A 12,695-nucleotide genomic window follows, 5' to 3' on the forward strand; every position below is an offset into this window, starting at 1 on the left:
TGGGTCCAGTGCCTGATGCACAGATGCGCAAAAGGCAGAGAAGAGGAGAGCAGTAGAAAGCCATGGGTTGATCCTGAGGAAGGAAGAAGTACGCTGCTAGCAAAGCCCCATCCAAGCTCTGGGGATAAAAGGCAGGGGGCAGAGATGAATAGTGGTGGATAACTATTCATCTTCCGGCCGGATTTATTAGCCTGCGAGAGAAGCTTTTTGCTGGGGCTGCCGACATAAAGGAATCTTCTGAGTTCACATCAGAGGGTTTGTTGTGTTTGGGGAGCTGGGATGAATTCCAAGATGAATTCTAGAAATGAGGTACTTACGCCAGCTTTATTTCTAGCTGGATTTTGGATAGAAGTCAAGAAGCTTAAAGTGGCAGTATGGAAAAGCTCCAAGAGTTTCTCTATTTATTATTAATTATTAATGCACTAAATGAAATGTTGGGAGAAAGTGCTCACTGGCTTGTTGTGCTACTAAATGACAGCTCCATATTAAGTTGACTTCTCTTTAATTTTGGCCCAACATACCTGATTTCATAAGTCTGCAAATGTCTCCAACCCTGCCAGAAACAGCTGGAAAGCATGGTACACTTACAATGGAACATCTAAGTCCCCACCCACCTTTCTCAAATCACACTTCTTTTGTACCTGAATTTCTTGTACCAATAACCTTTTAGAGCAGTGATGGTAGTGTGCATGTGCATGTGCTGAAGCGCTGGAAACCCGAAGATCAGTTGGCTGGTGCACACATGATTGTTTTTTGGCCATTTTCCAGCTGTTTTGGGGGGCTTTGGGGGGCCATTTTCTGGCCATTTGTAGGCTGTTTTGGGGCCTTTTGGTTGTTTTTTGGGGGGCTTTTTCAAGCTGTTTTGCAGGCCCAGAAAACAGCCTGAAAAAGGCCCCCAAAAGAGCCTGGAAAATGTCCATTTTGGGGGCTGTTTACAGGCTATTAAGAGTAGCTGGCCAGCACGCATGAAGAACAGCTGGTGACGGCGCATGTGCCCACAGAGAGGGCTCTGCGTGCCACCTCTGGCACACATGCCATAGGTTCGCCATCACAGCTTTAGAGGCTACTTCTTAATCAGAATTACAAACCAATATCAACTAATTTGATATGTTTGAATTATAGTACTTATAAATGAGTAGTGAAAACAAGAAACATGTCAGTAAGAATGCTTGAATATCAACATCCTCATTTAAGTTTAGGAAAATGTAACGATAAATGTACTGATGAATTCTAACTCTTTAAATATTTCGCAATATAACTTGCAGCAAACATATTAAATGTAGAATTCCTCAATTTCACCTGTACCACAAAAAAGCGACAGTTAGCATGATTCAGGAATACACATTTAATAAAATATGACATAAAATAAAAAATGAATTGGGAAAACTCAAATAACTGAACACCCAAAAGAGAAGACGCTGAGAATTCAATTCAGTTTAAAAGTTTCTCAACATGGCTGATCCAGATGTTGGTTAATTATTGTTATAGGGCAAATCTCAACTCTTGTTCTTTCAAATATTTCTAACTCTTCCCTCGTTAATATGAGCCACCCATTCTTAATTAAGGGAAAAGTCAATGTTATTCTATCTGGTACTCTTTTGGGACCCCAAGAATTCTGCAGGCCATCTGCCAGCAGAGCATACAACCATAGAGTGTATGCCCAGAGCAGCCACTGCTGGAAGACTCAGTTTGGAAGCCGCCAAAAAATAGCAATAGCAATAGCAGTTAGACTTATATACCACTTCATAGGGCTTTCAGCCCTCTCTAAGCGGTTTACAGAGTCAGCATATTGCCCCCACAGACTGGGTCCTCATTTCACCCACCTCTGAAGGATGGAAGGCTGAGTCAATCTTGAGCCAGTGAGATTTGAACCGATGAACTGCAGGTAGCAGTCAGCTGAAGTGGCCTGCAGTACTGCACTCTAACCACTGCGCCACCTCGGCTCACCATGCTGGGACGACAGCGGTGGCAGCGAAGGTGCCCTGGCTCTACTGGGAGAGCTGGGCCATGGCATCGTGAGGCTGGGAGGCATATGAGCGAGAGCAGAACAGCCGCTCACACAACCCCTCTCTCCAGCTGTGCAGAGTGCCATTCACTGGCATTTCTAAGGCACCAAGCCGTGGGAGCCGGGCAGTGGCCAACAGGCGCTCATTCGGCTTGGTGATACCCCTAGGTCAGTGAATGGCAGTGGAAAGGGAGTTTGCCAGGTGGCTGCTCATGAGCGTGGTTGCTTCATGGCTGTTTTGTTGTGCTTCTGCAACAGCGCAACACAGCCATTCGCCCATGAGGCTGTGCTCTTTGGGAGCCCGCTTGGAAGAGAGCAGCCACCCGCAACCCCAAAGCAATAAACCCTCCCCTCATAATAAGGCCCAGGCCATATTCTGTGGTTAAAAAGAAAATAAGACCTGTCTTATTTTAGGGAAAACATGGTATTTTTTGGGACAAAATACTCATGTTTTGATTTTTTCAGAGGAAAGAAATACAATACCTTCTTCTGCTTTTACAGTTAATTCTGACATTCTTATATACATTTAAATTTTTAATTGCTTGTTTCTACATTGCAAGCTTTTTTCCTAACACCTTTATTGAGTTACATTCATTCTCAGTCTTATTATTTAAGTTTCAAGAATGTGTCTTTAAAAAGGCAATTTATTTATTTTTGTTGCTGATTGCAACAATTCTAACTCAGGTGTTCTATCCATGGTTTCCTGACAGTACAAGTATGTTCTCCCCTTTTCATTATTTGTTACATGCAAAATATTGAAACCATTCTGTCTTTGAAAAATTGGTGCTGCCTTGTTCTGATTGCATTTTTGTTTTGATTTATTCCCTAGAGCTTGCTGCCTAGATGATATAATTTTTCTCCCAATCCCAGAAATCTGTCTCTGTTTCAATCATATTTTCTCTCACAAAGCCTACATTTGTAAATGGTTAGTCTTGTCCAGCTATCACTTTGTCAAATTTTGACCTTTGTTAAAGCTTACATATTCATCTTCTCTTGTCTTCAACACTATATATTGCCACAATGTATGTTTAAAAATGTGGGTCTGTACAATGCCCATATTTACGATAATATTGTCTGATTTTTTTTCTTTCTTATTGAATGTTCAAATCCTTCATAGTTGATTAGAAAATGACCTACTAATTCAAATGAATTCCATTTATCCGTAACCATGTATGTCAGGTAGTATTGGTATGTCAGCAAGATATATTAAAAAGTATAAATTAAAGCTATCTACATTGTTCTGGATGCATATGAAAATAGACATATAAAGGCAAGTGATAGTGTTATATTATGCTCCAGTGAGCAGTGTTAATTGAATGATCAGGGATGCTGTTCAATGTCCTGAATGAATGAAATTCAGAAGAAATTGATTGCATGAAAGGAAGGATAGGATTGATATTAGAAAGTAGAAGGCAATTTGGAAACATAAGAATGGTAATATTTAAGTGACTGGGTATTTAGAAAAAAATCTGCTTGTTTTGAATATGTAGTTTAAACGTAAGTCTACTAATGCACACATGATGAAATATTGAGAGATTTCAGTAAATTAAGTACCAAAGTAAGTAAAAGATGCTAGGTTGGAAGTAGAATTAATCCAGGAATCCTCTATGGAAAAGTGTTAAAAATAGATTTGAATTGACAGAAATTATTATAAGGAAGTATTAGAAGAAGCGGGAAATGGAGTGTAAATAATTATGCAAGATGCTGATGCAAAATATAAAACAGTTTGTTTGGTGGAGTGAAGAAGTCTAGAAGCTTGAATAAGGGAAAAAATGCACACAGGAGAATGATAGCTGCAAAAACTGGAGATGAGATAAAAATCCTGTATATTGTGTATGAGCAGGAGAAAAGATAGCTAGAAAACATAAGTGTGAAGATTAAAAAGGAGAGACGAAAATAGAGAGCTATTTTGGGGGAAATAAAATATTGCTTGGGAAATGGATGAAAAGTGCTAAACAAGCCAGCTTCAACAGAGTGAATGGAATTAAAAATAAAAGTGATGAATGACTTGGAATGGAACTGAAGTGAGGGCATGCTAGAAATAGTAATTTGATTTGAATGAGAATGATAGTGATATTTCAAAGAGTGGAATTGAAATGAATGCTATGAATGCAAGTAGCCAAGAAGGACCTGGAATAAGAAAGTAAAAATGATGTGCAAGTGTGGATTTGAGCAAATATGGAACTAAAGGCTGATTGTGAATACAGTAATAGTCTATATGGAAGCAAGGCATGCATGAAAATAAAAATAAATGAGATACTTAGCAAGTGGTTCAGCATTGAACTTTAAGTAAGAAAATAATGATGATATTTCCTAAGTTGTTTAATGGCTTTCTGCTGATACGTACAAGGAACACTTGTAGTGAGTAGTCTGTGATCCATTGTGAGGAATGAATGTTTATTGAAATAGGGGAATAGCTTCTATTGTATACGTGCTTCTCCCCAATGTGTTACATGGAAATAAGAGCTGGCTATGTCAAGAGAAATATAACAAGAAGTGAAATGTAATGATCTTAGGGTACTTAAGTATATGTTGTAGAAGAAAACAAGCGATGATCAATTGTGGAATACACAAAAATGAATTAACAGTGCAACAAAAATCCATCCAAAATATGCTGAGATAGCTTGGTCATGTGAGACAATGAATGAAGGTCAAATTAATATAGGAGAATATTCGTAGCCCAAGGTTGAACTGTAGAGTCCTTGAGTCTTCTGTCTGCCTTTTATACATAGCAGCTGTTACATATGCAGAAGAGTGCATCCATAAACACCTACTAGCAGCTGGAAGAAGTGATAACAACTCCATAATTTCACAACACATGAACAGACTTAACCATAGTTTCAAATGGGAAATTCTGAACATTGTAGAGCAAGCTATATTGAACACTAAAAAATTCCTGGAAATTTGACACTTAGGCAAATGAGCCAAAAATGGGCACATAGAGATAAACAACATTTACATGTCCTCACCAATAATCAACACCCAGATAAATAATCAATCTGTAAACAATACCCTAATCATAGAACTACCAAACAAGCATTCTTCTTTTCCTGTGAGACCAGTCTATCAGGGCAACCTGATCCACCCAATTATGGGATGGATCATACTATTTCCGCTTTCACCTTTCAGCCCCAATCCAGGAGCCTTTGCAAGCAGTCGCTTTCACAAGAAACTCTTTTTGTGTTAAATAGATGTTTTACAGACAAAGTCTCCCTTAATTCTTTGTTGGTAAAATATAAATTTAATACCAAACAAGCAGAAAACAACAGCACAATCAATGAACTACCAAAGAAAAAACACACCTCTACCAATTCCGACAGGGGAAGACACTGCAGGATCCAATCTGGGTCTGTCCCTGGGACCATAAGTTTTATCTTCTGAGCTTTTGGACTCATGCTGGAGCCCATCTTCAGGGAAGTTATTTTTGTGCTCTGGGCTGTTATGTGTGGGGTTTTTATATGGTGGATGTTGTGTATAGCTTTTTAAATGTAAATTGGGGTGTTGTTGGCTGGCTGCATCTAAAAAGTTACACATTTTTTAGATGTAGCCAGCCATCAATATCCAATTTACATTTAAAAATGGCTGGCTACATCTAAAAAGCAATCTACATCTAAAAAGCTACACAACGGTCATCATATAAATACCACAACACAGAAGTACCAAACAAACATTTTTCATTTCCGGTATGACTAGTCTATCAGGACAACCTGGTCTACCAAATTATGGGATGGAGCATACTGCTTCCACTTTTGCCTTTCACCCCAATCCAGGTAGTTTCTTTCACGACAAGCTATTTTTCCATTTTACAGACAAAGTCTCCCTTAATTCTTTGTTGGTAAAACATAAATTTAATACCAAACAAGAGCAGACAACAGGACAATCAAGGAACTACCAAAGGAAAAAAAAAATCTACCAATTCTGATAGGCAGCACATAAAGAAGTTCCTTGAGGATGGGCTCCAGAAGATCAGAAAATTGAAATCTGCAACATTATCCTGGGACAAGTATATTTGCCTTCATTCGTGGGGAAGACATTGAATATAAACAGACCAAAAATCCCATTTCCTTCTAGCACCGATGATGTTATGTAGTTGGGTAAAAAAATGAACCACGTTCAGAGAGAACCAAGGATTCCACAAAGGTGACATTGCAAAACAAATACATGAAGGGTGAATAGCTTGAGAGGAAGTGAGAAAATCATGGTGGAATTAAATTGCTGACATTCCTTCAGAGAATAAATCAGAAGTTGAAAACTTTTCTTTTTAAAGTTTGAATTTGAACATATAACACCTCTATCCTTCCATTTTCTTCCTATTTTCCCCCATAAACACAAACCTTTGAGATGGGTGGCTGAGAGAAAAAGTAACTGGCTCAAGGTCACCCAGCTGGCTTTCATGACTATGGCAAGACTTGAACTCACAGTTACCCACTTTCTAGCCTGATGCCTTAACCACTAGACTAAACTGGTCCTTTGGAGAATGGAAATGATTTTTTTTGTTTGCCATATCTCTAATACTATTTTTTAATTATGAAATTAAATTAAATCATTTAACTAATTATTTTTATACACTTGGCATACTGTTGCTTCCCCAAAAGGAAATAGAATGATGGGTATGTTTGTGAGTGTGTCTATGTGCACATGTATTTATGTACATGTATGTATATATCTGTTTGCTATGTTTTTGCATATATGTAAATTAATTCATCAGGAAAATATGTTAAACATGATCTGTGCATCCTCTAAAGTTGTATCGACTTTGGTTGTAAAGGAGAAAAAAATCAATAATATTTGCAAATATTGCCAATCTTCCCTTTAAAAAAAAATTATGAATGAGCCTTGAAATATCTCATCCAGTTAAAATCCATAAATGCCCATTATCTGGAAAAGCATCATTTTTTAAAACCAATAATGTTCTGTAAAAAAAATAAAAATAAACCAGGGATATACTTTGATATATTGTATTCTGTGAGTGGTTGAAACAAATCTGATAAAAAATGACACCCAAATGCAACTCTGATGAAACTTTTTCTAGCTATATTCATCATGAGCTTAAGCCCTCTGCAAAGCAATTTACAAATCACCCCCAAGGAGAAAGCTTACTAATCTCTTTTCAAGGACTTCAAGAAGTGAAAAGTTCTATTTAATGACGTTACTGCAGCAACAAGTGAAAAGTGTAGTATAAAAAACACATACACACACTGTTGGCAGGCAAGGGTGTCTTCATATAAGGAAACTGATTACCAGTCAAACATATCCAATCCAGGATGGGTTCCGGCAAGCAATACTGCCGGCTTGCTCTTGTGTGCACTTGTTTCGTGCAGTGCAATTAAAATTTTGCATGCGCAGAAGCGAAAAATAAGATGGCGCTGCTGATGGCACCGACTGGGGAACCAGTTCAGGGGCGTGGCAGGTCTGGGTCGCTGCCGGTTCCAGTGACCCAGCCCACCAAACCACTGATCCAATCTGAATTGTCAAAAAAGTTCCTTTAATTATAAAATCCGCTTTCATTAGACTCAATGTTGTTATTTTCTATTTTTAAAAAGTGGTAGAAATAAAAATATCAGTAAAAATTAATCTATGTTTAATATGGGTATACATGTACATTTTTGGTTTAAGAAGGCTTGATAATTTGTTTAGACATTCTGTATAGCATTAAGCATATTTCAAGATTTCAGAATCTACTTCTTAGTAGAATCTCATGATCTACCAATGCAAAATAGCTCAGGCAGTAAGACACAAACCTGGAGGGAGCTTCTGAGCACAGGAAATAAAAGTTAAATGCCAGAATTACTCTCAAAATACAAATCCATTCCTTCTTTTCCTTCTTCTCCTTCATATTGTCTTAGGTTTGGCAGTGTGATTTATTCTTGTTTCAGAAGTTATTTTAGTTGCTGCTATTGCTGAACAAATGGCAATCAGATATTCTTATTCCTCCCAACGCTATTCGAGCAGATGTATGATCTGTTTTATGCCCTCTCCCCTCCATTTTTTCTGAGCATATTGCAAATAATATTTAGGGAAATTTTATATTTTAAGTAAGCATGAATAGCTGCAATAGTTCAGAAGATAGTGCAAGCACTGGTATTTCCTGTGACACTCTAAGGAAGTAAACTTAGACTTAGAGCAACAAAACAAACAAGTGGATCATTAAACAAATCATCTCAAAGTTTAAAGCACAATTGACCAGGCTGAAATGATCCTATTTTGAGACATATTTCATGAAGGCCTGGCCCTCTGGAGAAAGTTCTAATGCTGGGAAAGGGAGACATAAAGAGAAAAGAAGAATGACCAACAGCAAGGTGGATGGGACTCAGTTACAGTGGTGATGAGTGCACAGTGGAAGACCCAAAGGATTAAATTAGAGATTGATTGTCATGGGAAAAATATCTATGTGATCACTAACAGTTGACACTGCCTTGATAGTAGATGATCAAATCTACCCGACATATTTTTATGTGCATTTTTGATACAGATTCTTTCTTTTTAAAGAAAAAAGTATGATGCCCCTTAAAACAGTTTAGTTTTAGTGCCCTCCTTATCTTAAACTCTGTCTGAATCACACCAAACAGTTACACGTAATCTGGGGGTTCTGTTGAACTCATAGTTTATGTTCAAAGAGCAGAATGGCAGAGAGCTTTTGCAAACATTCATCTTGTATACCTAGTCTGCTCTTCTTTAGATTTGGAAATACAAATGATCACCCACGCCTTAGTCACTTCCTGATTAGACTATTGCAATGTGCTCTATATGGGGCTGCCTTTTGATAACATTCAACAGCTGCAACTGGTCCAGAAGGCAGTGGCATTGGCAGTAGTGGCAACATCAGAGCATACCCTTGTAACGCCCCTATGATATAAGCTACAATGACTCCTGGTAGATTTCCAGGTTCAATCCAAGAAGCTGGTCATTAATGGTGTACATGGCATGAGCTCAGGATACTTCTATTCTTGGTGGTTTCTGCCCATCCTACCAAAGCTGGCAACATGAGCTTGCTACACATTATTCCAAATAGTGCCACATGTTGGCCTTCAGAAATATACTGTATTTTTCAGAATATAAGACACAGCTCCCCCCCCACAAAAAGAGGGTGAAAATTTGGGTACGTCTTATACACTGAATGTAGCCCCACCCACCCACTGGCCCCAAACCTTTGGCCTCTGTCTCCCAGCAATTTACCTCCTTGCAGCAAACAGGGAAAATGGGGCTTGCAAAGGCGGCAATAGGCTATGGCAATCCCTGCAGCCTGAAATAATTGATCGGAAGGCTCATGCTAAAATTGAAAGTGAAACTTGCTTTTTGCTGCACGAGGCAAATTGCGGGGAGGCAGAGGCAGATTTTTTATTTCTTGTGCTAATCAGGCTGTTTGCTCCAAGGAGGTAAGTCAATAACTATAACTGCCTACAGAATGTTCAAATTATTAGACTTATTTTTTAAACACTGCTTTATTATTGTTCTAGACAAGCTAACAAAATGAAGAAGCTTTTAAAAATAAATGTTTGATCTGAAGAGGCCCAGTGTTATTGTATCTTCTTTTAAATAGTAGAGAATAACTATACTTCCAGAAAGCCACATTAATTTTAACAGCATCTGTAGAAGTATAGTCTGAAATGTAACACAACAAATAATGTATATGTCTGTACTGTTTGCCATTGTTGCAAGGAGACAAATTGCTGGGGAGGCAGAAGCAGATTTCCCCCCCATCCTTGTTCTGCTCCCCAAAAGCTAGATGTGTCTTATACTTCGGAGCGTCTTATACTCTGGTACCTTCTTTTTCATGGCACCTCTCTAATGGAAGAACTTGCCCCTAGAAATATGAAAGATGTAATTTGTTAGCTTTCAAGAAAACAGTGAAGACTAGGCTTCCTCTCAAGGATTGGGACCAGGATGTTCATGGAGTCTGAATGGTGTGGTTAATTGACAGAGTTATCAAGTCCTCCACATTGTTTTAATGGCATTTTTCTTTAATTAAATTATGATTGTGATTATTGTTGGCCACCCAGAAATCCATCTGACAGATGGATGGCTATATAAATATGAATGAATGAATGAATGAATGAATCAATGAATTGTATTTTATCTTAAATAAAAGTACATTCATAACAGGGGTGAAATGCTACCAGCTTGGGCAAACTGGTCATCAGATGTGAGACAATCGGCTGTGCCGCACGATTTATATTCACTAGAAATCGCGCAGCACAGCTGATTGTAGCACAGCTGATCATTGGAACTTTTAAGGAACTTTTTTTTAGCATTTTTCTACTACCCGTTTGGGCAAACGGGTAGTAAAAAATGCTTTAAAAAGTTTTTTAAAAGTTCTGACAATCAGCTATGCCATGCAATTTGTATTCCCTAGAAAGCAGGAAATCCTACTTTCTAGTGAATCTAATCACACGGCACAACTGTTGCCTCCCCCCTCACTGTTCTACTTACCTTTGCAGACTCAGAAAAGGCTTCTTGGTGCCTGCGGTGCACATGCGCGAGAAGCACACATTTGGCGCATATAGCGAACCAGTAGCAGACTTCAGACCATTTCACCCCTGATTCATAACCAAAATTTTGACTACCAAACATTTTATTCTCTTCATCATCTATTGCCACAAATACTTTTTTTAATATAATTTTCTTTTATTTTCAGACAAACACAAACACACAACACATATAACATAAAAGCCTCTTCAACTACACACACTGTGTCGATTGGTTACAAGGTCTTTCTGTGTCCTTTCCATAGTCATCACTTGAATTTTATCAAAATTCACATATTAACAGTCAAGATATCTTTGTATACATTGTTATTATGCTTCCTCCTATTCTAAGTCATTCAATCATTTTAGCATTGATAACATTATCTAATAGTTTCCAATTCCATGTTTTTCCCCCGTTATTAGTATCATCAATCTAATATACATGTATACAAATTGTTATATTTATTATATGCTTCTTATGGTATATGATGCTTTATATTGTAATAATATTTATATACTTTTTACCAGTAAATACTTGCTTTATATAGGCATACCTAGTTTTACTCCACTTCACTACAGTGCACTTCATAAATATTGTGTGTGTGTGGGGGGGGGGTTCCACAAACCCTCCACCAACAAAAAGATTACAAATTACTGAAGGCTCAGATGATGATTAGCATTTTTGAGCAGTAAAGAATTTCTCTAATTAAGATGTATGTGTATATATTTAAGATATAATGCTATTACCCAATGAATGGACAACAACACAAAGTAAACATAACCTTTATATACACTGGGAAACCCAAACATTTATATGACTCACTTTATGTGATATATTTGACTTATTGTAGTGGTCTGGAAACCCACAATATCTCCAAGGCACATCTATATAGAATAAAGTACTTCCTTTGTAGGGTAAGCCAGAATCAAGCTGATTTGTAAGGGGTCCTGACAATTTCCATTTTACAAAAGTAATCTGATAAGTAATTTTTAACTGTAGGAGTCACTGTAAGATCAGAGGATAGGGATTTCTGTTCCTATCAGCAATTTTTTGTAATGCAGCTGTGTAGTTCTTTTCCCGAACAAGAAATAAAATGATTTTTGCTATTTGGGTATGTAACAGCACATGAACTGAATATCTGCTGATAGCATTGAAGCCTGAGATCCTTCAAGCAGGCATTACACATTACTTCTTGGCAAAAGACATTACTTCTTTGCTATTATAAATAGGCATATAGACATGACAAAGGAAACAACAGCACTGCAGAGGGCCTTAATACATTCTGCATTCTGGAGAAAAGATGTGGATTATTTCATCTTTTTTTCAATTTATCTTCATATCATACTCCAAGGGTTGGGATAATGTCTAGTCCTAGGACTGCTTCACCATCCTATTCTTTATCTTATGTCTTCAGGAAGCTTCAGAGCTACGCCTATCTAGCAAAGGAAGACATGCAGACAATCTGATTGGTGAAATCTTATTCTCCATTTTACTCAGCTTTCTACCAAGTCTAGTGTGAAGATGCAGCATTTTAAAGTACGTGCACAGATTTAAGGCAAAACGTTTTGGCAAAGAGGCTGACTGCTGGCCCAGCTGGGCTGCTTCTCCCTTGTTGTCAGTGATAGAAAGTTTAAGAAAATATTTGCATTCTTCTCTGATTACACGTAGTCCTCAATTTACAAGCACAATTGAGACCTGTTCTGTCCTAGGCTTCCCCAAAAAGCACGAGGCAGAGTCCTGGTCCCGACAAAATTCCTTTTATTAAACTAATGTGAATTCCTTTCATTCACATTCAGCAAGGCCTGGCAAACAGTCTTTCAAAGGAATATTTATGACTACAGACCTTATCTATCTTGGAAAACTATCATGTAAAAATTTTCCAAATGAGGTGCTGTGCAAGGGAAGACCTGGCACAGATCTTCACACTCCTGAAATGAATCTAACGACTGACCGAACAAATTGTTTCCTACAAAAGCCCACTCCCCTTTTGCTCCTCTTTTATTTCCTATGGGAGGGGCCAATCACCTTCCACCTATGACTTTACTCTCAAGTCTATCCTGATTTCTGTGTTCTTCTTTTTGTCTGGCAGCTCTGCACATGCACACACTGGGAACAGGTTCTAGAGGTTCCTCTGCCTCACTGCTGTCTAGTTCCGTAGGCACCTGATCACTGCCAGACGACCTCGGCCCTGTCTCTGCCTCCAATGCAGAGGCCTCGTCCAAGT

The 12,695-nt window shown here is 38.1% G+C and overlaps 1 protein-coding gene across 1 annotated transcript in view; it reads right to left on the reverse strand.

The window, feature by feature from the left end:
* The window catches only part of LOC116503823 (contactin-4-like), a 222,280-nt gene that overhangs the window by 25,982 nt on the left and 183,603 nt on the right, over positions 1–12,695 (reverse strand). The gene's annotated exons all lie outside the window — the stretch shown is intronic.

This window comes from Thamnophis elegans, chromosome 2, assembly GCF_009769535.1.
Source record: "Thamnophis elegans isolate rThaEle1 chromosome 2, rThaEle1.pri, whole genome shotgun sequence".
Lineage (NCBI taxonomy): Eukaryota > Metazoa > Chordata > Lepidosauria > Squamata > Colubridae > Thamnophis > Thamnophis elegans.